General features: G+C 50.1%; 1 long non-coding RNA gene across 1 annotated transcript; it reads left to right on the top strand.

Moving 5' to 3' along the window:
• The first annotated feature begins 19,090 nt into the window (after window positions 1-19,090).
• On the top strand, window positions 19,091-23,805 carry LOC141569223 (uncharacterized). Its single transcript, XR_012492708.1, has 3 exons — window positions 19,091-19,273; window positions 20,044-20,200; window positions 23,713-23,805. It is a non-coding gene; the product is annotated as an uncharacterized LOC141569223 (long non-coding RNA).
• Window positions 23,806-25,887: the final 2,082 nt, after the last annotated feature.

Here is a 25,887-nt window from a genome sequence, read left to right on the forward strand (position 1 = left end):
ACAGCTACCATTTATATAGCATCTACTGTGTGTCGGGCACCAAAACGTTTAGCAGTGCCTTCAGGCATGGCTGGATCCAGGTGCTTAAAAAAATATCATCAGGACTTGGTTTCTTCTGGACGCTTTCCTCTTTCAGGCAAACTCTATGGGACCCTGGACAACTCCAGAACTATATGTTTCTAATCAGAACTGTAGCAGAAAAAGGAAAGAAAGAAAGAAAGAAAGAAAGAAAGAAAGAAAGAGAAAAAGAAAGAAAGAAAGAAAAACAGCAACAAAACCCCTCTTTTCCAATAGCTCCTGCACAAGTTCCACAGCTCATTGTCATTGTTTGCACTTGGGTCACATGCTTGTTGATGAATCAATCAAAACAAGACCAGGGGATGGAGTGCTTTGATTGGCCAAGCCTAGGTCACGTGCCCTTAAACGAGCTGGGGAATAGGATAAGTCTTTCTCAAACTCCACAGATTGAAGGTGGAAGAATGAACCCTAAGGGAGAATCATCTTTATTGAGCATCTACTACGTGCTCAGCTCTGGAGATTCTCATGGTGAATAATAGATATGGTCTCTGCACTGATGCAACTTCAATTCAAGTAAGTCAGAGTTTCTTGCCTCCCAGTTCTTGCTCATGCTGTACCCTCCACCTGGAGAACTCTCCCCACCCACCCCTCTCTGTTCCCACTGGCCTGTGTTATAATCCATCCTGTCTTTCTAGGTCTAGTTAGAGTGATGCCATCTTCTTCACGCCTGCCCTGCTGGCTACGGCCACACTGCCCTGCTCTTTGCCTGGGTCCTGCAGGCCCTCTCCTCCATTAGAGCCCTCTGTCTCCTTGAGGGTGAGGCTGGAGGAGTCCTAGCCATTGTCTCCTGGTGCCCTGCAGAGAGCCTGGCCCATCGCAGGGACTTTGGAAAGGTTGGCTGCATTGAACCGGCCCCAGAGAGAGACCTGAGTGTTCTTCTCTGCTATGTAAAGCTGCCCATGAGGAATTCACGCTGGCCGCCTGTCCCCATGGAGGAGATTAGCACAGATGGTCGCTTCTGTTTAGCATTGGACGGAGGGGCTCATTCATTGCTAGTCACCCTGGGGGACGGAGCACCTGCCTGCCACTGAGTCGTGCAGAAAAGATGGAGAGGCTTCCTCACTAACTCATTCACAAACATTTATTGAATGCCTACTGAGTGCCAGGCACAGTGCCAGTATTAGGCACACAGTGGTGAATGAGAACAGATCCCAGCCCTTCCTACTCCCTACTCCCAACCAGGAACTCACAGACTCCTGGGAGAGACAATGTTCATGGAGTAAACACACAGTGCTTCAAAAGAGAGACATGTGGAGTGACGAGAGTGTATCAGGGAGGGCTTCCCTGGGGAAGTGGCATCTGAGATCTGAACTAGGGGAAGACATAAGGGACAAGCATTCTGGGAGGAGGGAACAGCATATGCAAAGGGCCTGAGGGGAGAGGAAACATAAGCTCTCTGTCAGGTTTGAGTGGAGGCCAGTGGGCAGGAGAGCTGATAGTGACAGGAGGCTGAGGGTAAGTTAGCCATGAGAAGGAGGGAAACAGGGCCATGGGGAGCACATGGGGTTGGGGTACAGTTGGACAAGGAGGCAGGTGCACAGTCCAGATAGAGATAATAGTGGCAGGCAGTAAAGAGAGGGCAATGGGATGAGGCAGTGGGAGGGGGTCGCTGAGAGATTTGAGGGAAGTCTTGGTTGTCAAGAGGAAGGAGTGCAGGTGCTACTAGCATTCGGTGTGGGCAGCGCGAGGGAGCTGACCATGATGACTCACGTGGGGCCCTGCATACAGAGCAGGTGCAAGGTGCAGGAAGGCGATCCCTCAGAGTCCCCTAACATCTCCCTCAGACCTCCCTCCTTTCGTCACTCAGAACTTTACTCATCCACAGATGTCCTGACACACTCACATGCATGCTTTCACTCACACATATACTCTCCCCTCACTCCCAAGGACACACAGTCCCTGTATCAGTCAGTGTGGGCTGAGTTATGCCTCAGTAACAAACATCCCCAAATACTCACACAACATGGCAGTAGAGGTTTCACTCATACGTACAGTATCTCGCTCACTCACGTCCGTACACTCCCACATCCCCTCACTCACACAGACACACAGTCTCTGTATCAGTCAGCGTGGGCTGGGTTATGCTGCAGCGACAAACAGGCCCCAACCTTAGAACTGTGTAGCGTTAAGGACTTGTTTGTTTCCTGCTCATACTCTGTCTCCATCACGGCTGGGCTGGGGCTCTGCTCCATCCCATCTTCCCTCCTGCCTGGCTGATGATGCAAGCTCTCTCTTCTTGTGGTCATAGCAGAGGAAAAGGAGACAGAGGACCATGCACTGGTGCTTGGAGCTCCACTCAAAAATGACGTGTGGTATTTCACATTTTATTGTCCAGAGTGAGTCCCATGGCCGTGAGGGATGTCACAGAAGTGTGATCCTTCTGCAGGGAGGGGCAGGGAAAATCTCTGCCTAAGAATAGTGGGCCATGCACCTCTACATCGTCACATAGGACGCTCTTCATGAACACTCGCTCCTACGAGTACCCACTCACAGCACCATTCACCCTCCCACCTACGCCCATCACACACACCATCTAGCCACATGCCCCCTTTGTTCACACTCATGCCCTCAGCTATACACATGTGTCCTTGCACTTGACCCCATCCATCCCACTGATAAACACACTCCCTCAGTGCTGAGAGCATCGACACGCTCAGTTTCTCACTGCCACACACTCACACGCACACTTTTTACTTTTACACACATTCCTACACTCATCCTGGCCCACACCTCCATCCACCCACACTCACAGTAACATTTAGCTCTCAGATACAAACATATACACTCACACCTGCAAATATCTACCCTGTCGCCATGCCCCTGCAGACATTTACACTTGCAGTCATGTGTTCTGCACACACACACACACACACACACACACACCAAGCCCTCACATTATAAAGCTCATACAATAGCACACACACGTATCAGGCCCACTTGCTCCCTCCCAAGTGAAATGGTCTTGTGGCTTCCTGGTCTCTGGGTCTGAGTGTCCAGCTGCATCTGGCTTGAGCCTGCTGGTGTCACATCCCAAGGGCGGGCACATGGGTCTGTGCAAAGCCCTGTCCAGTGGGATATCCCCAGAACCAACCCCCACCCCCCGCTGCTGGCACCCAAAGCCCCGTCACCTCCCTGCGTCACCCCTGGGAGACTCGTGCGGCAGTGCCTCCATAATTGGCAGTGTCGAGCGGATCGATCAGCTTCTGTGTACACTGGCCACGGGAAACATAATTAACAGTGTTTGCGATCCGTTAATTGCACTGGGTAGGAATTCCAAACAACCTAATTTGGAACTTCACTTTTGAGTGCGTCTTCACCTCGATTAAGCTCAGGAGACAGAATATAGCTGCAGAGGGTGATTTATGTGGAGTAGGAGCCTGCAAACCCAAACCCAGGCCCTCGCCACGCAGACAGAAGTCCTGTCTGTTGTCCGGGGAGGGAATAGAGTTCACAGAAGCAGGGGGAGGAGAGACTGCTCTCCTCCAGGAAGTCTTCCTGGGTTGCCACAGCCCCTTCCAGCAGCCTCTGGAATCTCCCCACACCCCAGTTCAGCTCATGGCCTCCTGCTTCGCTGGTTTGAGGCTGTTTTATGTGGATTTGAGCCGCCTGTCTTGGGGTCAGAAGCCTCGTCCACATCATCGCTTCAAGAAGCCTGTTGCCTATTGTTACCATTATAGTTGTTGTTATTATTTATCTCTCCCGTCAATCTAGGCAAGACCTCAGGGCAGTGGGTTTTGTGTATGTACCTTCTTTGTGAAATAGGGTTTCTTTGGTCCTAAACTTTTTAAAAGCTCAGGTCTGAGGAAGTAAAAACAATGAAATCAGTTTGGCTGTCTTAATGGCACTAAGAAAGGTTATCGCAGAAAGCGTTTTGAGCTTCTTAACCTCGGACACATGAAACTCTAAGTGAAAAGAAAAAGAAGAAGAAGAAATAAAAGCGCATAAAGTTTTGGGGTTGCCATGTGCATGTGTCTGAACGTTGCAGCTCATTCTTGCTCTGTCTTGTCCTAGAGCCTGAATTGCTGAGAAACCACTGAAGACCTGACTCTGAAGCTTAATTATTAATATTGCTCCCTTCCTGAGAATCTCTGGCTGAAAGGTCAGGGAGGCATCCTGGATGAGGTGTCCTCTGGCAGGATGGGGTTTTGCAAGATGAGTAGGAGTTCGACAGATAGAGAAAAGGGCTGAGAAGGGACCTCTCTGGCAGCAGGAACAGCACCTTTAAAGAAAAGGAGGCACGTTCTGGGGAAGGTGGAAACAGTATATAGCAGAGGCAACTGTTTATAAGAGTCAGCCAGCTCTTGAGGGGCCTGGAAAGTTTGGTCGTTAGCGTGAGGGAGCCAAGGCAGAGCTTCTGCAAAGCGTGATATGATCACATTTACATGTTAGAAAGATTCCTGTGGTTGCGAGGGAGGTGAGTGGGTCTAGAGGGAGTGAGACTGGAGTCCAGCAAAAAGCTCGGCAAGGAGGCTGCCTCTGGGGTCCCAGGGAGAGGTGGAGGTGGGCTGGCTGGGGTGCGGGCAGAGGACAGGAGGGCTCCGGTTCTATTTAGGAGCTTTGACTTCCATGAGGGCTCAGCATCCACCCTACGCCCTTGCCTGCCTTGGGCCATCGATTTATGCCTCCAGCCCTTGCTTCTGCTGTTTCCTCTGCCAGGAATGCCCTTCCTCACTTTGTCTGACAAGGACATTCCTACTCATTTGCTGAGCTCCAGCTCAGGTCTCCTTTTCTGGACAGTCTCTCTGTCCGCCTTTTCCCCACCCATCCCCCATCATTGTGGGTATCTGTCTGTTATTGTGTCAATCAGACCATATCGTGACCCTGAGCTGAGGCCAAGGCCTCCTCCATCCTCATCTCCCCTTCCTCATTCATCCATCTTCCACACATGGGCACCTGGTACACATCCGATCCCAGGTCATCGACAATTAAACCCTAGCTGAATGGATGAATGCATGTGAGAGGAGCCTCCAACTGTCTTTCTCAGCTGCCTGAGGTGCCCCCGTCAGGGGTACACTGGGGCGTGGGCACAGGCTGTGCACAGGTACGTGCATGAGTGTGTGTTGTGTGTGGGCAGCCAGAGTGCATGTTTCCGCACATGTGTAAAGTGGGGTGCGTGTGCACCTGGGTGGGGAGTTGAGTATGGTATGTCTCCGTGGGGGTGGGACAGAGACACGTGTGTGGTTGTGAGTGTGGCAGGGGCTGTGAACATGTGTGAACATGTGTGTGGGTGTGGGGAGGTCTGGATTCACAGGTGTGCAGGGCTTCTGCTCTGACCTGTGCTTTTGGCCAGTGCTTCTGAAACACGACCATGTCCACACATCCCACAGGTCTGCTTTCCGTGTGGGGCCCCAAGCGTCTGTATTTCTCACCCTCTCCTAGATGCTGCTGTTCTATGTACTACACTTGGAATCACCAGCCTCTGGCACCCAGGATGGGCAGGGGACCCACCACAGCTCACCCAGCCAGCCAGCCTTTGGGCAAGAACCCAATCCTCTGCCCCCAGCTCTGGATGCCACTGTAGTCCCCGGGGCTCCATGGCTCCCATGCGGCCACCATTCTCTGCCACCCCCTGTTTTACAGTCTCTATAAGGGTGTCTCTGGAATCAAGGGGCGTTAGCGGGTGGGTTTAATGTGCCTGGGCAATTCTCACAGCTCAGGTGCCAGCAGCCATAATTCACAAGCTAAATTATGGCCATAAATTTCCTCAAAGAGATGGGTCCCCAGACAGGTGGGTGGGTGGACGCTGGTCTCATTGGCAGAGTTCAGTCTTCTGTCCTAATGAAATGGGAGCATGGCCTGTGCAGGGCCAGGGTGGCCCCGAGGGCCAGGCTCCACTGCCCCCGGTGCTCACTGTCCCTGGCGTGAGGGTGATGGTCCTGGCAGCCCACGGTGGCATGGGCAGGCGTGGTGGGCTTTGGTGTGTGCGTGTGTGTAGAGTGGAGAGAACCAGGAGGCTGCGTTCTCAGCATCAGTCCTGGTCCTGCTTGTAGTGGGTTGAACGGTGGTCCCCACAAAAGATGTCCCAGAACCTGTGAATGTGACTATTTGGAAAAAGTCTTTGCAGGTGAAATTTAGTGAAGAATCTCGAGATGAGGTCAACCTGGATGAGGGGGGGCCCTCAATTCAATGACAGTGTCCTTAGAAGAAGGACAGGTGATATAGAAGGAAGGCCACATGAAGACAGAAACAGAGATTGGAGTGATGCAGCCACAAGCCGTGAAACACCCGGAGCCACCGGAAGTTGGGAGACGCAAGAACAGTTTCTTTTGTAGAGCTGCGACTGACAGCTTGATTTTAGACTTCTGGCTCCTAGAACCGTGAGAGGATGAGTTTCTGCTGTTTTACGTCACCAACTTTGTGTCACAGCAGCCATAGGAGACACATACACGGTTCTATGACTGGGGAAGACCCTCAGCCTCTCTGAGCCTCAGTTTCCTCCTCTGGCAAATGGGCTCATGTCATGTCCTCCTCTCAGGCCACACAGAGGGCGCAGTTCCTTGATGCCGGTAACATGTCCATCACAACCTGAAATCAGCAGCTGTGATGCTTATAGGACACGGCTGTGGGTGACGCCCTGTAAGTGGGGTCACTAGGTGTAAAATGCACCAACTCAGGTGGTGCTTGGAAAGGGCTTTTGTAAACTGTGAAGTGAGGGGTACTTGTGAACCACCGTGGAGCCAGCAGCCCCCATGTGCCCCAAGAGAGCCCCTCGGTGGGGCCCTTCCCCCATCTACCATTCACCTTCCGCTTTGCAAGTTTCCCCAATTTCACTTCCCCTAATGCTCACATTTATTCAATGCTGTTCTTTATATCAACTCCTTCTTTGAAGTTAAAGGACTATCCCTGAAAAGGACATTTTATACTATCGTAAACGGCAAGTTCGTTTCACTTGCCCTAAATAGACAATGGTCTTAAACCCAAATGCGATGCAAACAGAGCAGAGTGATTTTGTGAGAATCCAGCCAGGTGCTGCTCTGAGCCTGTGGCCTGTTTGTTCTTTGTTAAAAAGGGAGATTGCCAAAGGGGCGCCGTTAAAGACACCTCCAATCCAGGACTGTCTTCTAGTTAGTAATCAGGAAAGTGATCAGAAAGGAGACCGATGCTTTCGTTAGATAATTCTTGAAGATGGGTCCATGAATCCTCCTTAAATCATCTCTCAGGATACATGCCCTCACCATGGGAAACCATGCTCTAGTCCCAGCCCCTCCTTTGCCTCTCTTCCTGGAACAGTGGAGCCAGGGTGGGGGCGGGGTTGGACTCAGCCAAAGTCATAGTTGAGAGCGCAACCACCACTAGAACTCGGGTTTTTAAACTCCTAATCCAATGCTCTTTCTACTGTACTAGACTCCCTTTGCTTCTACTTTGCAGAGGCCTACGGGCAATCCATTGCTTTATACCAAATGGGTGAGACTAGTGTGGGTATTTTAGGCACTGGGTGGCAGAGACGTCACGCCTCACATGCCACAGCCTGGGAACAGGGCCAACCCTGATGATTACCCTTCACCCTGGTAAGGACCAGGGCGTTTAGGGCTGAGCCCAGTGCCTTCAACTCTTGGAACCTCAGTTTGTCTACCTGCTAAATGGTCATAGTCATCCCATCCTGGGAGGATTATTGAGAGGCTCGGTTGTGGTAAATAGACAGTGACTCTTGAAGCACTTGGAGGAGGCATGGGCAGGGTACCCTCTGTCAGCATGGTCACCATTGTGAAGGGCAGGGGCCTGGGCTTGAGGCCGGGCTCCCTGTGTCAGCAGTTGTGGTGTAACAGTGAGCGGTGTTGGTTGGATGGATTTGCAAATTTCTGAGGTTCGCACGGAAGTAGGAAACCCCTGCCTGTCCAGTTGGGCTCCAGGGAGCTGAGTCCTGAGATGTGGGCAGTGATTGGAGCCAAAATGTCCCTGGTGGTTTGTGTGGCTGAAGAAGAAGGAGCTTTGTGCAGGGGTTGGGGCAACATTCCGGGTTCCAGCTCTGCTCCAGATTCCCTGGGGTCTTGGTCTCGGCAGTTTTCCTCTCGGGCCTTGCTTTGCTCGTCTGTGAAATGAGGACCACTAGTCGTCAGACATCCCAGTTCTCACTCAGTCAGTCATGCAGGCAATACTGACTCATCCCCTCCTCTGTGCGGACTCAGGTGCTGGAACAGACGGAGAATAATAACGCTGTGCCCAAATCGTCAGTGAGGTGACACGAGGTGACAAATGCAGGAATCCCTGATGTGGACCGTCAGGAGGTGACCTGGTCTCCCCACCAGGAATGGTGTGCAGAGAGAGTGAAGGCTTAAGAGATCCTGGGCCTCGAATCTGGAAACCCCGGCAGGTCAGGGTCAGTCTGATTTGATATCAAGCTGTTCTAAACCTCCTTACACGGAGTGGGGGGGGAGGCAGAATGATCTTGGTGGGGGGTGGTGAGAGGGAACTTGATACTAGTCCAGTCTGCTCCCCACACGCCAATTCTTGGAGTTCTTACTCTGCCTTCCGAACAACGGTGGTTCTCTCAGCTTTCTGTGAAATGTGAAGAGCCTTGTCTCGTGTTACTGATCTGAAACACAGTGGGCTGGTGACGCACCTGGGCTTCCAGATGGGGCCACCCGCTCCCAACTCCAGGCCCACCTGGGTGCCACCCCAGCTGCTGAACAGAACCCTCTTGGGCAGCCAACAGGGCTGTGGTGTTCAACCACAGAGACCCTTTAAGGAAGAAGATGGTTCTTCTCGAAATCTACTTTCAAACCCTCCGTCTACATCAAGGAGAAATTCTCCCCTCGATGCTAGGGTGTCTTTAACTCCTCTCTAGCCCCGCCTGACCACCTTTTGCAAGAAAGAGAGAGAGAGAAGGCAGGCGTCCAGCTCAGAGCAATAGGCAAACAGTAGCATCAGTGGTCCTGAGATTGAGTGATATGCATTTTTCCCCTCGTGTTTATTTTTATTTCCCTTTCAGGGCTGGGTATGCTGCTTTTCCAGTTGTCTGTAATGATGATATAAGTTTCCATGCAAAATAAATGTATTTAAGTAACTTGATTTGAAGGAAACATAACATCCAGACACTTCCCTCAGGCGCCACGTGGGTAAAGCAGGACTCAGGAAGATGGGAACTGCTGTCCTGGATGGTGGGAGCCATTGCAGGTCTGTGAGCAGGGGAAGGGCCACCCGTCTCCCTGGAGGTGCTGGGTACCAGGAGTTAGGCCCAGGCCTATCCTGAGGCCTATCCTGAGTCCGTAAGGCCCCAGGCCCTGAACTTCCATGGTGATAGAGAAATAGAGAGACAATAAGGCAGTGAACCTTGGTGGAGGGTTTATGAGGCGGCCATGCTCGAATGGTTGAAAGTTAGGGAAAATGTATTTATTACAACACTTTTCATGGGTAAGTTATCATTTTGTCAAACTTTATTAGAGGGACTAATTAATGGGTTGTAAAAAGTACTAGTGCGTGGCCAGAGAAAGAGCTGGTCCTGGGCACATTGGCAGCCCCAGGATTTATGACCCCTTGGTTCCCCATTTATTAATGCAGAGAAGGCACATGGAGTGGGTTATATATGGGTTGGTGCAGAGCCGCCTCCCCTCCCCGGAGGCTGGTGGGCTTGGGAGGGGGTGCAGGCAGGCGTTCTCCAGCCACTGCCTTCTGGGGAACGTGGAGAGGGGCAGGGGCTTGGGCTAGGAGGGGGACACCTTGCTGTGTGATCTTGGATGACACTCCTGTCTCTCAGCCTCAGTTTCCTTGTCTGTGCAACTCAGGGTGGATATGAGGAGCCAAGAGGGTCGTGAGTAAGGACATGTCTTGTAAACTGTAAAGGTCTCTGCCACATGAGACCAGCTGCTGCAGGATGACGCCGCATGGTGGCAGGTCAGGCAGACAGCGAGACTGACCCTGCCGGAGCCCCACTCTCTGGCAGGGGCTGGGCAAATCCTTCTTTTGCTCCATTCCCCTAATCCACGCTCTTCCCCCAGCCTTTTGCAAGGAGGCTCCTTCTCATCTCTCAGCTCTCAGCTCAGGGGCCTCATCCTCCAGGAGGCCCCCGTACCCCCACTCCACCACCAGGAGGCCCCCGTACCCCCACTCCACCGCCGCCCCCTGTGCTGTTCTCTCTACATGATGCTCAGGTTATTTCTCCCAGGCCCCATGCAGTCTTTGCTTCCCTGGGTACTGTCTGACTCCTCCGCGTGATAACAGGGCAGAGACTGGGTGCGTGCGTGACTTGCTCTGTCCCTGAGGACAGAAGAGATGCAATAGGGGCTCATACATTTGCTGAAATGATGAGGCAGGACCTGTGAGCGTCAAGGTTGTGAGGTGGGACCACAAAGGGCGCATGTAAGGAAGTGACAGAACGTACCCCCTGGGCAGCGACCACAGTAGGCACTCAGTACACGCAGGTCACTGGGTGGGGGGGTGGATTTTGGCCTTCTCCTGATCTCCTGAGGCAGTGGTGGGGCCAACAGGACCTCAACTTCTGGGATGTTTCCCCTCGGTCCAGGCCATGAGGTATGCAGGCGGCTCAGCGGGGTTCCTTAGAGGAGGATCCCTTGGACCCTCGATGGAGATGATACTCAGGGGCCTTGAGTGAGAACACACATCCTTATATGTTGTTTCTCAAAGTCCTCCTCACTGCAAATGGTCTGAACTTGCGGGGAGAGGGTGTCCCCAAGCTAAAAACACCAACAACAGAAACTGACCTAGGTTAGGAAGCCAGGAGGGTCACGGTATCCTACAACCACGGGTTCAAATCCTGACTCCCCCACTTACTGGCTGTGAAAGCTTGGCTACTCAGCCTCGGGTTCCCCATCTGTAGAGTGAGGACGCTGAACGTGTGGGGATTTGGGATGATATCTGGAAGCTCCTGGCACCAGGAGGCCCTTGGAAACTGGGTGGCCTTGCCTTAGTCTGTCTCAGTCTGGGTTGGGCCAAGGGCAGGGAGCGGGAGCCTCAGCCACTCCCAGGCTCAGCTTTCACCTGAGTGGAGCCTCGTGACTTCTGAGGACAGCTGGCCCCTGGCGGGGGACAAGCTCCTCTTTCGGTGTCTTGATGGGTGTGGTATGAGGTCAGCGAATGTTAACCTGGCAGGGACCACTCCGCAGGGTCAGGGGAATGACAGGAGAGGAAGGTGGGTTTGAGGAATAAACGACCATGGTCTGTACTTCTACTTGCTGCCTTGTTTTCCCAGCAGGGGACTGAGGCCCACAGGTAACATGCTCAGCCCCCTTCAGGTGGGGGTTGTCAATTCTTTGGCCTTCCAGGCTACTAGGAGCGGTGGCCAGGCACTTCTCCTGCCCTGGGCATCCATGTGGAGTTTCATGTGCTTCGATCACTTCCTCCTCCTCACATTGCTGGGCGGTTGGCATGGTGATCCCATTCTCCAGTTCAGGAAACTGAGGCTCAGGAATTGAAGGCATGTGGTACCAACAGACTGCCGGTACCGGGTGCGGGCAGACTGTGAGGGTATAAGACACAATCCCTACCCTGGAGGACCTCTCTGTCCAATGGGGATGAACCCAGAATGACAGACCGGGATCAGAGACAGACCGAAAACAGAGGCACTTCCTGGAGAAGTGGACATTTTAGCTGGGTATTAGCTGAGCATGAGTTTTCTAGGGACAGAAAGAGGGGAATGGTGTTCCAGGCAGAGGGACCAGCATCAGCAAAGGTGCAGAGGAGGAAGAGGAACTGATGGCCGGTTTGATGAGGCTGGGATGAGGAGGGAACGTTGGGATATGGCAGGAGATGAGGGAGGATGGGCAAGCAGAAAGCCCTGAAAAGCCCTGAAGGGCAGGCCAAGGAGTGTGGCTGAGAGGAGAAATCCGACGGAGGAGTCAACAGCCTTTTGGCTCTTTCTTCCTGTCTCCTTTCTCTCCTTCTAGAGACTTCTAGGACTCTTCCCAGCACTTCGCTTTGGACTTTCAAGATTAGATTCCAGCTGTGGCCAGCTGCTGGAATTGGCACCCACCGTGGGACAGGGGTGTGGGGTGAGCCTTCAGGCCTCTCCGGCTTACAGCTAAGAAGGGGAAACTGTACATGTCAGCAAGCATTGGGCACCTACTGTGTGCCAGGCATTGGGGAATGGAGAAGAATGGGTACGGTTTCTGCTCCAGGATGGGGGCCAAGACACCCGATTCTGTAAGTGTCAGAAGAGCTGGACATTGGGGCTCAGGTGGGTTGTCCAAGAAAAGGAAAATAAGGAAGACCTAGAGAGGTCCTGCTCAAGGTGAGTCTGTAAAGAAATACCATTGTTTCCCAGAGGCACAAAAGGAATTCCAGGTGCAGGGGGGCATGGAGGTGAGAAACCACTTGCGGCCTCTGTAAGACTTCCCCAAGAGTGCACGGTGAACCAGTGGCAGAATCAGCCTCTTTCTGAGGGCCCTCATCAGAAGTTGGGGTGATCCTGCCTGGTTGCCTTTGAGGTCATGAAGCCTGATCTGTACATATAGGTGCTGCTTGCAAGGGGCACATGAAATCTATTTAGGAGAACAAACACTCTGGATGTGTTTGGCACCTCCATTATTTGCAAGCAAACAGAGCCCGCTAATTGTAGCAGGAACCTGGGCTCCATTAAAACAGCCCCCAAGGACTAGTTAGAAAGCTGTTGGCAGTGCGAGTGCCTTGTACCTTCAGGAAGATGCTCTTTCTCTAAAAAGCTGATTTATCCAGTCAGCCGCTCAACAAACATTTATCCAGCGTGCCCAGCACACCAAGCCCTGTGCCAGGCTCCAGAGACACGTGGTAAATGGGATGTATACAGCCCTGCCTCCCTGGGGCTGACACGGAGTTACAGTTGTGATAGGGGCCGAGAGGGCAGAGGAGAGGGTGGTGAGAGAGAAAATAGGGCAGGAGGGGACTCGGTTTGGTTTGAGCAAGTGATTTGTTTGAGAGATGATTCTAGAAAGCACCTGAAGAGGGATGAGATGGTGGGACAGGGAGGGGAAGGCAGCTCATACAGAGTATATGAATTGTTTATGATGGTGGGCAACTGGAATTCCAGCCTGGGGACGGACCTCGGGAGACTGTTGAATATGCCTCTCAGGAGTGTGCCCCCTTGTTGCTACTGTAAATGACCACAAACAGAGTGGCTTGAAACAGCACACATTTATTCCCTGACAGTTCTGGAGGTCTGAAGTTCTAAGATTAAGGCATTGGCAGTGTTAAAAAACAAAATTCAACTTAGCAGATTTTTAAAGATCTTAATGGCTTTACTCAGCAATTATGAATCAGAGAGCATCTAATTGAGCAGATAGAAAGGAGCTCTGAAGAGCTGTAGAAGGCAAGAGATTTCACAGGCAGAAGGGAGCGGGAACAAGGAAGTTATACTAGGCGAAAGGGGACCGGTGATTGCAAGGATAGTTTCTTTTGGGGGATGTCAGGGGTTTATCAAGCAGATGGCCTAACTAGTGTTGATCAGGTAATTCCTGATTGACTGGTTTAAGATTCCATTTTGGAGCCAAAACTATAATTACATCTTGGTTTGGTGACATAGGACTTAGCATAAGTGACTCCATTTGGGTCTTGCTTTCTTGTTTCTAACAGCAGAAATGATTCCTTCTGGAGGCTTCAGGGGAAGAATCCATTTCCTTGCATTTTCTAGCTTTCAGAAGCCTAGCTACTCTTTGGCTTGTGGCCCCATCCTCCATCTGTCACCACATTGCCTCTTTTGGCTCTGACCATCCCACCTCTCTCTTAAAAGGATTCATGTGATGACATTGGACTCACCTAGGTAATCCAGGGTAATCTCATCTCAAGGTCCTTAATCGCATCTGCAAAGCGTCTATTGCCAGGTAAGGTCACATATTTATAGGTAAGGTCACTCGTCACAGGTTCTGGGATTAGGATGTGGGTATCTTTGGGGGCCATTATTCTACCTACCACAGGTACCCACAGTACCTGCTATAGGCAGATGTAGGGAGGCCCCCTTCCCCACACCCCCTCAGTGGCAACGGCATTTAGGTTGAATCTGGAGATTGAAAAGAAGTTTCCCTGTGTAGGGAAAAGTGACCAGGCAATGGATGTGTCTCTCTGCATGTGGTCTGAGCTGATGTGTTCATAGGTCTGACAAGAGGCCAGTATGAATGGAGCCAAGCGAGCAGAAGTGGGAGGTAGAGTCAGGAGGGACACAGTGGGTGATGACGTGGGACTGGCCAGCGGGGACCAGGTCACCGGAAACTTGTAATTTATTCTGAGAGAGAGGGACACTGTTGGAACATTTCAAACAAGAGACTAATCTTATTTGCATTTCGGGACGATGACTCCGGCTGCTGGCCAGAAGATGGGCTGGAGGGGTCAGCAGAAGAGCCGGGAGCACTGTGTTCTGAGCAAGCCCTGAGACGTGTTCTGGACAGAGAGAGGGGTTGGGGATACAGAATGATGGCGGGCCATCAGGAATATTTAAGAGGTAGAAACAAGGACATTGGTGATGGGTTGAGGCCAGCAGAGGAATAAAGTAGGGCCTCCCTTTGCTGGAGGCAGTTTGGGTGCATGGACCTAAACTATGGATTTAGATCAAGTGGCTGATCACTGCCTATGAAAACATCCTTGACACATGGGAAGGATTCCAACTCTTTTCTCAGAAGCATCACCTGGCCCAGTGGCCACAGCCATAGCTGGCGTGGGTGGAAGCAGGGAGCAGTCTTAAAGGTGGGAACTTGGGCTGTAAAAACTAGAATTTCTCTCTCCCATTTTCCCCATCTCCATCCTGCCTCCTTCCTTTCTTTGTTTTCAACTCAAATATCTATTTTAAAATGGAAAGAAGAAAGCAGTATAAAGTCATTACTCCAAGAAGCTCACCCGGCCTTAGATGCGTATTAAGGAAAAAACCACAGTCTTGCCCCATTCCATCCTTCCATTACTATTCTTCAAAGGTTGCAACCACTGCTATCAGTTCCTCCTGTGTCTTTCCAGGCATTTTTGTGATGGTTTGCTTTCTCATACGTTTTATAATTTGGGATTGCACGCTCATCTTTGGTATGCCGTATCTGTGGGAATCCTGGGTGCTGTGATGGAAAGTGTGTCTTGTACCTTCCAGGGAGGTTTAGCATTTGCTTCCACCTGGGTTGCCATGATATCATCATCCCTGTTCTTAATGTGGAGGTTCCCTTTCGTGCAGGGAGTACAAGTCTAAACTCTAAATTGATGTGATTGTAGGTCTATAGTTACAAATTCTTAAGGGAAAATTTTTTCTCCACTCCGAGTCTAAGTCAAGACAGACAAAATTCCTTGTTGCTGCCCTCTGCCTACACATTATGCATATAATTTTTCCCTCCTTCATTCTTCCTTTGAGATATTACCCTTCGGGGATCCTAGTTTTAGGTTGGAGTCTCCAGTCAATACTCCATCTTTGGAAGGTTCAAGGCTTTGCCTCCTGTCCCCATATGGCTGTTAAAACTGGATCCTCTTAGTTCCTGGTAATGTTCTGAAAACCTGTATCTCCCACTCGTCCCCATTTCGAAGAAATGGACGTCTCTTGTCAGTCATTATGCTTGTTTGTCTGGGGAAGGCAGTGTGGCTTAACGGTTAGCAGTGGCTTCCAGACGTCCTCGGTTTGAAGCCTCACCCTGCCACTCACCAAAGATATGACCCTGGGGCACTCATTACTGCACTTCTCTGAGCCTTATTTCTTCATCTGTAAATTGAGGATGATAGCAGTTCTTACATCATAGGATTCTTACAAGGGTTGAGTGAAACAATGAAATGTGATTGCCTAAAATAAAGCATATTAAGCCCTTGATAAAAACTGGCCATGATAATAAATGTCCTTTTATTTTTACACAAATGGGAACAATATAGGCTATATTGTTCTATATCCTGCTTTTTCTGTATATTGTTCCGTATTAGCCCAAAGGGTTCCAGGTCATTTTTTGTAATGGCTGCATAGTACTCCCTTGCATGGATACACCACAATTTATTTAACCCATGCCCTGTCAGTGGGCATCTCAGATGTTTCCAATCCTTTTGCAATAACCAGTAATGTTATGACCAGCATCTTTGTATATCCATATTCTCCATTCACTCATTCCAGTTTATCTCTGGATGTAGGTCACAAAATGGGATATCTCGGGGGTGGAGGTGGGGGTGGGGAAGCAAAGCTTCTTCAAAAGCTCCCTCCATCTTCATTTCTTTACCTGCTTCCCTGACTAAGACCCAGGGAATGTGACAGCTGAAGGGAAATACACAAGGAAGGACCCAAAAGTTGCATGGATGAACACTTCCCCTTCTCTCCTGTCTTATTTTTTTCTACAGTGAAAGATATATTGATTAGACAGTAATTAAGAGCGCTCTGGACAGCATGAGGCACTAACAGCCTCCCAGGTGTTTAATAAGTGCCAAGGCTGCCAAGAAAAAGATTTATTTAGCATCATAACAGGCTATGGATGCCAAGTTTGCCTTCAGCCATGGCACTGTAACACTAAACAGATACAGGGTCAGGGTTTTAATGCTCGCTGGAGAGGGCAACCCAGAGTGGGTAAGGCCAGACAGCTCTGGGTACTAAGCCAGTCACGGCCACAGTTCTGTGATGATGGCCAAGTTATGGACCTCTGTGAATCTCAGTGTCTTCACCTGTACATCAGGGCTAGTGATATCTACTTCATTGGGTTTGGGGGTTCATGGAACGCAGCAGTGAAGAATGTGAATGCCAGGTTCTAATCTAGCCACTTCCACTTATTAGCTGGTGATTCTGGGCAGGCTTCTGAATGCTTTTGAGTCTCATTTTATTCATCTATAATATGGGAATAAAAATAACTCTAGGAGCCCATATTATGGAATTGTGGTTAATAAGATAGGAAGAAAATATGTGCCAAGGACTTAGCCCGGCGCTTGGCACAAATTAAATGCTCAAAAAATTAGTAACTTGTATTATTGCTATTAGAAGTTGGCTGAATGTTAAAGGAGACAATGTATGTATATACACCTGGAAAAATAGGTACCATATTTTCTCGTGTATAATGCGCACCCATGTTTTAGGCCCAAACTCAGGGAAAAGATCTTTCATTTTAATTTTTTAGTACGACCCATGTATAATGTGCATCCTTATTTTTCCCTCACAAATTTGGCAAAATACAGTATATAATGTATATGTAATAGTTCAGGCAATGACGGTTGTGATTACAGATAAAATGGATGGTTCTGTGGTTTAGCACAAGAAAAGTTGATTTCTCACTAACGTCACCGCCCACTGCTGGCATTCCCCGTGGGGTGGCCCTCCTCCAGGAAGTGATTCAGGCACCCAAGCTCCTTCTACCTTGTGGCTCTTCCACATATGGCTTGGAGTCCACCCCATTCAGCTGACAGATTTGGAAAGAAAGGATGGGGAGACGTACCACTTGTTAACCACAGCAGCCCTAAAGTGAGCGGTCACTCCCTCTCATAGTCTATTGGCCAAAACTAGTCATATGACTTCCACTTAGATGCAAGGGGTACTGGGAAATGCAGTCCCTGCCTGATCAGCCATTTACCAGCAACAACTCTGTTATATGGAAAGAAGGCAAGAATCCTTGGTGGTCACCTTGACTTAACCTAACACCCTCATATCCAAAGGGTGACCCAGACATGGCTTGAGAGTGGGAGAGTCTTGCCAAAAGTTATCTAGTGGGTTGGAGCTGGGGGTTTGTAGGGGTGCCTCTCCCTTTCTTGTACCAGGGTAACAGAGGTGCTGGAAACATCATCCCCCAGACGATAGTAATGAGAGCAATGATTCCTGTTGGAGCCTAGACACAGATCGCCCTTGTGATCACGTTTAACCCTCCAAACAGCCCCAACAGAGCGTTTTTATTATTACCATCATCCGTGTCACAGGTGAGGAAACTGAGGCATGGCTACGATGGGCATGCTTTGCCCAAGTTATCACAGCATAGCAAGGGCCAACCCAGGACATGAACTCAGATCTTGAGGTGAACACAGTCATCTTGGGAGGTCAGGATCACGGCAGAGGATCCCTCATTTAGGGTTGGGGAAAGGGACCCTCCACCTCCCCCAGCAGATTTCAGACACCAAGGCCTGCTGGACAAGACCTGGCTCCTAGGACGCTCAATTAAACAAACCAGAGGAAGAACGGAGAAGAACAGTTGTTCTTTCTGGAACCTCTAGTTTGTTCTTTGAGCTGGTTAAACATGGCCCCTGCAACCTCATTGACCCTCTTCTCGGCTCTGTAAGTCCTTGGGTGGCTGCCGCGGACATTTTTGTATACCCCGCCCTTGACACTGAGCCGGACACACTAAGAGACTCAGCGGATATTTGTGGAATAAAAGAAAGGAAAACCTCAAAGGAAAATTGATCTAAATGACAACTGTTTTCACGTGTGTGTGTGTGTCGTTGTGGACTGTGAAGGTTAAACAGAGCCTCGGCTAGGTACTGGACACTTCTCTGCATCCTCGCAGAGCCCTGGGAGGCAAGTCCCATTGACATCTACATGTAGCAGACCGGGAAACTGAGGCACTCCTCTGCGGCTTCTCATTGGTCAGGCCAGCCTGACTCCTTGGCCCTTGTCCCATCTGCTGCCTTGCGCTGCCTCTTGTTGGCCAGGTCCTGCAGAGCTCGAGTGGACGGGGGTGAGCCAGCCTGCGGGCACAGACCATGTGACCACAAGAAGGACCTTGCTTTTGTAGTGACCCAAGCTTCCTTGGCCCTGTCCAGAGTCACAAGGGGCTGAAAAGTGACCTCTGGGCATCTATAATTAGGCCTTGTCTGGCGTCAGGGGTGCCGGATTTTCTGTCTTGCCTAATGTTGGCTGAGCACTCACTACGTGACAGGGGCCATGCTAAGCCCTTTAAACCCTTGCTCTGACCCTCACTGTAAGCCCCTGGCAGATGCACCAGCCTCTCTGTTTTCCAATGAGGAAACTGAGGCCCAGGAAGGGCCTGACCTGAGGTTGTTCAGCTGAAAGGGGATTGAAGCAGGATTTAAACCCAGACCCTGCAGCTGCAGCCCTAGACGGTAATCCGCAGGTTCTGTCAATGAAAGTAGTTCCATGATTTCAGATCAAAGCAGGGTTTCAACTGAGTAGGCAGGAAAGAGGCCTACTCAGGAAAGAGGTGCGCTGAGGGCTCTTGGACTCTGACTGGTCTCACAGGCCTTCCCCTCAGCCTGGAATGCCCCTCGCCCCGATCTGCACGTGACTGACTCCTTCCTCTCCATTGGGTTTCTGTGTAATTGTCACCTCCTCCAGGAAGCTTCCCCGTCCACATCCACTCCTGATCTGCCCAGTTATTTTCTCCTTTGAAGTCATCTTCAGGTGAGATGTTCTTTACTTGTTTATTGCCTGGTTGCCTAACTAGATGTAAACTCCATGAGGGCAGATTGTGTTTCTCCTCTTCCCTGTGGGATCCAGATGGACACATAGTAGATGTCCTATAAATGGTTGTCAAGTGAGCGACTGATGGAAGGTGAGGGATTCTCAGGGTCAAGAGGCCACCAGGATGGATGGGCAGATGAATGTCTGCAGAGACAGGGCCACTTGTGTGCCCAGAGTGGGATCTCCTCTAACTGTGGGGGACGTAGGGAGCAGGATCCAGCCTCCAGGAGAGGGAGTCTGGCTGTGTGCAATGGAATGCCGAGGGCAGCCAGGTCCAGGTCTGGGACAGAGTGGCCTCTCTTTGCCCCAGCGCTTAGGAACATCAAACACCAGTAGCTCCTGGAGCAGAGCCAGTTCCTGGACGGAGGCCTGAGTGTCCTGATGAGTCACTGATCTTTGCTGGGACTGGCTTCAGGGACCTAGAGGTTGGGCAGCTGGAAGGTGAGAAATGGGTGGCACCTGGAGGTAAAGAAAGAGGGGAATTTGTTGAGACTTAGTCAGGCTGCCCCCCTTCCCAAGGCCTGGCGTCTCCATCAGTAAAGATTGCTGAAGAAATGAATGAAGGGGGTGGTCCTAAACAGCCCCCCAAAGTCCTTTCTCTTAAACAAACATGAGCTGCTTAGCATGGTTCAAAGAGTTGTTCAAGCATGAATGCATGTTATTCTCATCACAACCTAACAGCAGGTCCTCTCATTAATTTCACTTTACAGAGAAGAAACTGAGGCACAGAGACGGGAAGTGACTTCTCCAAAGTCACACAGCTGGAGTGGGATTCGATCCCTGCCTTCCGGCTCCAGGGCCTGCACTTGTAGCTCTCTACTCTGCTGCTTGTTTGGGGATAAAATACTCTGACTCGAAGAAGAAAAGGTAAGAGTTTGCAGACTCTTGAAAAGGAGCGGAAGTTTTCCACAAGTAAATTCTTACTAAGAAAGCCAATGTGCTCAATATAGATGACGAGAGCCACCCTGGTCAAAGTGGGAATCGGGGTCCCCGAGACCTCCATGCTCAGTTTCATACCCCCCACCTCCCACCTCTTCCCGTACCTCCCTCTAAGTGTTCTGGCTCTAAGACTTGCCTCTGTCCGCTTGTCTCAAGGATTCTCATATTTCTAAAAACCAGAAACAGACAGACTTGACTTTGTGGTTGCTATTGCTGTTAAACTTCTTAGTCCCCAGAACCCTCAGGTCTGAGGGGAGAGGGGTGTGGGTGAGAGGCCCACCCAGCACCTACCCTGCTTGGAGGTGTCTGAAGCCCCACCTTGGTAGGGTATGACTGTACTCAGGAATCCTACAGGAGTCTGACATTCCCAGGCATTCTGTATCCCTAAGACAGTCTCATATTCTCAAATGTTTTTAATTGAGAGACAATTTTTATACATTAAAGTGCACAAATATTTTGTTACACCTAGATCACCACCTATATAACCACAATCATGAGATGCAATATTTCCAGCCCTGGCAGCTCCTATACACACACCCCTGTCTAGTATTCTAAACATTTCTAACCTTCTGAAGAAACTTGTAAAATAGGACTTGGCAAACTATGACTTGGGGGCCTAATCTGGCCAACTGTCTGCTTTTGTTAATAAAGTTTTATTGAAACATGTCCACACCCATTTGTTTACATCACGTCCATGGCTGCTTTTCTACTGTAAGTGCAGAAGTGGAGTCACTATCACAGAGCCTATAGGGTCCACAAAGTGAAAAATACCTGAGTCTTTACAGAAAAAGTGTGTCGCACCCTGTTCGAAAACAGAACTTTCTTCAATGATGTAATATTCTAGACCTTCACTATCCAAGGTGGTAGCCATGAGCCACATGTGGTTTACTGAGCACTTGAAATGTGGGCTTGTTTGACTGAGAAACTAAACTTTAAATTTTTTTTCTAATGTACATTAATTTACATTTAAATTGCTGGATATGGTTCCAGTGCGAAAGGGTTCTAACCCGGGGACACTAAAGAGTCCAGCATCCACACATCCTGAGAGAGACTAACATTCCAAGAAGGGACACAAATGTATCCCCAGGGTTGTGTCTCCTGGAAGTGGCCCCACGGTCTCAGGCCAGCAGCTTTGGGGTTAATGAAGAAGCAGCTTGGTACTGCTAGAATTTTCTTCAAAGATGTTGTTTGTATTGATAGATTTTTGGATGATGCTATAGTATTGAGAGAGAGAGAGAGAGAGAGAGAGAGAGAGAGAGAGAGAGAAAATCAATGCTCTGCTGATTGTACCAGGAAGGGCAGTCGGTTGGTGAGAAAACTGCAGCGTGTATTGGAAAATAGATTTTTCTGCCCTCCAGACATTAGCTTGAAATTCTTTGAAATGAGGGACCACAATCTGTGTCAGAAATGAAAGATTAAGGAGGTTAATATGCTGGGCCTCCCCTTCTCCTTTTTAATTTCCACGTCCTGGGTGCCCTTGGCCCCTGAGGAAGACGCACAGGTTCCTGCCACACTCCACCTGGCGTCCCCTTCCCCCATTTCTCTGAGGGCCCCTCAGGAGGGGCACCTGCTCCTGAGGCTGATGCAGACTGGAGGGAGAGGCTGGCCGGCCTTTGTTCCTGGGAGTGGACTTCGGGCCTTCATATCTGGTGCCCTTCTCTCTGGGGGTGCTTTCCTGGCCAGGCCCTGACCCCACTCCTGGCTCCTCACAGATGTGCTGGGTCCCTGGGCCGCGGGCAGTCTCGGTGCAAACTCTGGGGAGGCCGTGTGCTGAGGGCACTGCTTCCCCCAACCCCCCCAGTTTCATGAGTTACCGATTTGCGTGCATGATATGAAATTCAAATGTGTGAAAATTGAGCAATAAGTGCATATGTTATGAAGAAGTGAGGATTTTATTCCCAGAGCACTAAACTATATTATTAAATCACTGAGTAGACTGTGTTTAGGCAAAGTCGTTGATAATCTCTTTCCAGAATTTTATACGTGTCCACTTAGTAAGCTCTTTCCTTTAATAGTTGAATATAGAGTCGGCTGACTTTCTGTCTAATAAGCAGCTGATGGAGGTAAAAGATTTGACTTTTGGCCTGCTCCATGGGGTTCCCTTCTTGGTCTTGAAAATACCAGGTTTAAGAGACCCGCCCTCCTTAGCCCTCAGGTCAGCACGTCTGGGGTCCTGCTCGTCAGTTATTCTGTTAACACCTGTACAAAATCAAGGGCAATGTAATTTTTACCCAACTGTGCAGAAGACTCCTTAGCGTATCAGCAACTGTAGAGAGAGAGGGGCTTGAGGGACACTGGGTTCCAGCATTTGGGTCCTTTGGGAGGACCCAAGGCCCTGCCAATGGAGGCAGCCACTTGGGATGTGCACAACGCTGCACTTGGAAGAGACTCAGCTAGTGGGGGGCACAGCGAGAGCAAACTGGGGGCCATAGGACACTTTCTCGGGTGGGTCTGGGCGACTTCATCTTGGGATCCAGATCCAGGAAGCATCGAGTCCAGCCTTGCTTTCCACTCCATCCAATAACCTGCAGACACTGAGCCTCTCCTGGGGTTGAGTCCTCCCAATTCAGTGGGTCCCCCATTCCAGGGCTCCTGCTAAAGCAGCTTTGGGGGATGCGGTGGGGAGGACCGGACTTGGCTGCTAGAATAGACTGGAAGTCCCACCTTCACACCTGTTCTGGGCACCAACCAGGAAGAAGGATCCATCCAGTGAGGACTGCACGTGCACCCCAGGGCAGACCGAGGGTGTGTGTGAGATATATCAGAGAGGGGGAGGCAGAGGGTATCTTCCTGCTCCTTCCCCTCCACAGGCCACGTCAAGTCCCCAGAGCTCTTTCTGGTGACTCCAGCATCTTCTATGTAGCACATACCCCTTTGGCAGTTTTTCTTCTGTTGGTGCCATTCCTGGGTAATGTTGGTCTCCCTCCTGACTGGACGCTCCCTGAAGGCAAGGCTGATGTCTCTTCTCGCTCTCCACATTGCTTTGTCTTTCCTGTTCATTGCCACGTTCCCAGAACCCAGCGAAGGGCAGGGACGTGCAATCATTGTTAGGTGGATGAACTAACGCATGGAATGACTGCATTTTATTTAGTGCTTACTATGTGCCCTGGCAGCACTTCCCTGTACTAACCCCAGGGGAAAGTAAGAAGCACAGGTAAAAGCATTCAACTAATGCTTCCTGATGCCTGTGGAGCTATACTCCACTGGAGGCCCTGGAGGGATCCCAGGATGCCCCTCACCCCCATTCTCCCAAGCTTGCCATATCCCAGGTGGAGCCCAGTATGAGGTCATCTGGAGCAAATGGATTCAATTCTCCCTTGCTCTGTAAGAGTGAGAGCTGCTCCATGCAGGCACTTCTCAGGCAAGTAAGGATCTCCGGGGCTGCTTTGACCTGAGGTCAGCAGGCTTCAGAAGCTCTGTCTGTCGGTCTGTTCCTTAAGATGCACATTTCAGCCTGGAGCCCTCGCCTTCTGTCGTTGCAGCAGTGTGGATGAAACAGGACAGGCAGCCATTGGTATCAGATTTCCTGAACCAGCAGGACTTGGAATTTTATAAGGGATTTTGAACTGGAAGGTATGTGAAAGACTATTTCATTCATTCGTATATTCATTCATTCACTCTTGTGGCAGAGACTGGTGAGCTGTTCACTAAACCCACTACCTGTTCTTCCAAGGCACACAAATAGACCACATTTCCAGCCTTCTTCGTACTTCTGTGTGCCCATGTGGCTGAGTTCCGGCTAATGGAATGTGAGCAGAAGTATCATACACCGCACTTAGGCCTGGCCCATAACCCCCCACCCCCCAAATCCTCCCCATTCTCTCTTTCTCCATCTACCAGTTGAATGCAGGAGACTCAGATCCTAGAGGAGGGATGAGTCACAAATGGAAGGAGCCTGGGTCCTTGAATGGCTGCCTACTGATTGAGAACGTCATGTGGCCGTCAGAGGAAGAGAACAAAACGATTGTGTTAAAGCACTGAACTGTTATAGCATCTAATGTTATCCTAACACACACAGTTTATTCTGCAAATACTTATTGAGCATGTGCTATGTACCAGGCACTGGGCTAAATGCGGAGATTTAGTAAGTAGCCAGCAAGGTGGACAAGGTCCCTGTCCCTGGGGAGCTTCCATTCTAGTAGGAAAGACAGAGAATAAACAAATAGGATTATTTCAGATAGTGGCGAGGGCAATAAAGAAAGAGAAAGCAGGATAATGGTAGAGAGAGGGATGGAGTTGGGAGAGTTCTTTAGTTAGGCAGTTAAGGAAAGTTTCCTTGAGAAGGGAATGCAACATCTGTCCTGAGATTTGAAGGCTGGCTGTGCCAGGATTTGCAGGGAGGGCATTTCTGGTAGGGAGTACAGCATGAGCAAAGGCCCTGAGGTAGGAAAAGAAAGGAAGCCAGGGTGGCTGGAGGGAAGTGGGGAGTGGAAGGAGATGGTTTTGGAGAGAGAGGGGAGAGTCAGATCAGCAGAACCACAGGAAGCATGGAAAGGAATCTGGATGCTTGCCAAAAGTATTTTAAGTATCTTATGAGCCATGAGTTGTGCTAAACATTGAAGATAAAATGATGAGCAAAAAATAGATGCTGTTCAATTTTCTTGGTACACAGGTTCTAGATGACTGACTGCCCATCTGATACTTGACTCCTCTCTCAAGTGTCTCTGCCAAGCTGCCTTTGTTTGTTTGCCTCCAGTGACGGGGAGCTCACCATCTAACAAGGCAGGCCATTGCCTCTCTGCATGGTTCTGATGGTTCCAAGTCCTTCCTTAAATTGCCGCCTGGGGCTTTCACTTTCACTCAGTGGCTCTGGGGTAAAGAAGGAAGTGACCCCTTTTGACTTACGGAAACAGGGCAGCTACTATATGCCAGGCTTCAGAGACACAGTGGAGAATAAAACAGGCCATTGCTGGCAAGAAGCTCATGATCTTTAAGAAGAGGTGAGATGTGCTCATTTCTCATATAGCATATTATCATATGCTATAATATTAACTTGCAAAGCCAGGTTGCCTAAAGCATGGAGAAGAAAGGAAATAGAGGAACTATTCTCATTTGAATGAATCAAGGAGGGCATCCTGGAGGAGGAAGCATTTCAGGTGTCTGCAAAACAGATGAGATGGGGTGGAGTCTCCTCCCTCAAAGGCATACAGATTGGCTCAGGGTGAGTCCCAGCTCTGTGTGGGAACTGTGCTCTAAGGGTTTGAGGGTGTCAGGATAAAACTTCAATACATTAACCAATGAGCCCCGCCCCCCCCCGGCCCCCATCCACCCTCCATTTCAGGCAGCTACAGGGTCCTCTGTACTTCCTGCCTCAGAGATGGTTATAACAACAAAAGAAGAATAAAAAAAGAGTCATTTGTGGTTTGTGGATCCCAAAAGTCTGTTCTAAGTCACTAGAATCTGGCTTTTGAGCCTCAATATTATAGGTCTTGAAGGATCCAGGGCATAAAATTTAGATCCAGCAGACAATGTAGAAGACTATTCAGTCAAAGGTGGTTGTTGTCATCCTGGAAGAAAGGGTGGCAGTTTCTGGGCTGGGGGCAGAAGGAGGGTCTGGGCGATAGGACAGTACCCAATGGAGGGAAGTGGGAAATTTGCCTAGTAAGCAGGAGGCA

This window comes from Rhinolophus sinicus, linkage group LG16, assembly GCF_036562045.2.
Source record: "Rhinolophus sinicus isolate RSC01 linkage group LG16, ASM3656204v1, whole genome shotgun sequence".
NCBI lineage: Eukaryota > Metazoa > Chordata > Mammalia > Chiroptera > Rhinolophidae > Rhinolophus > Rhinolophus sinicus.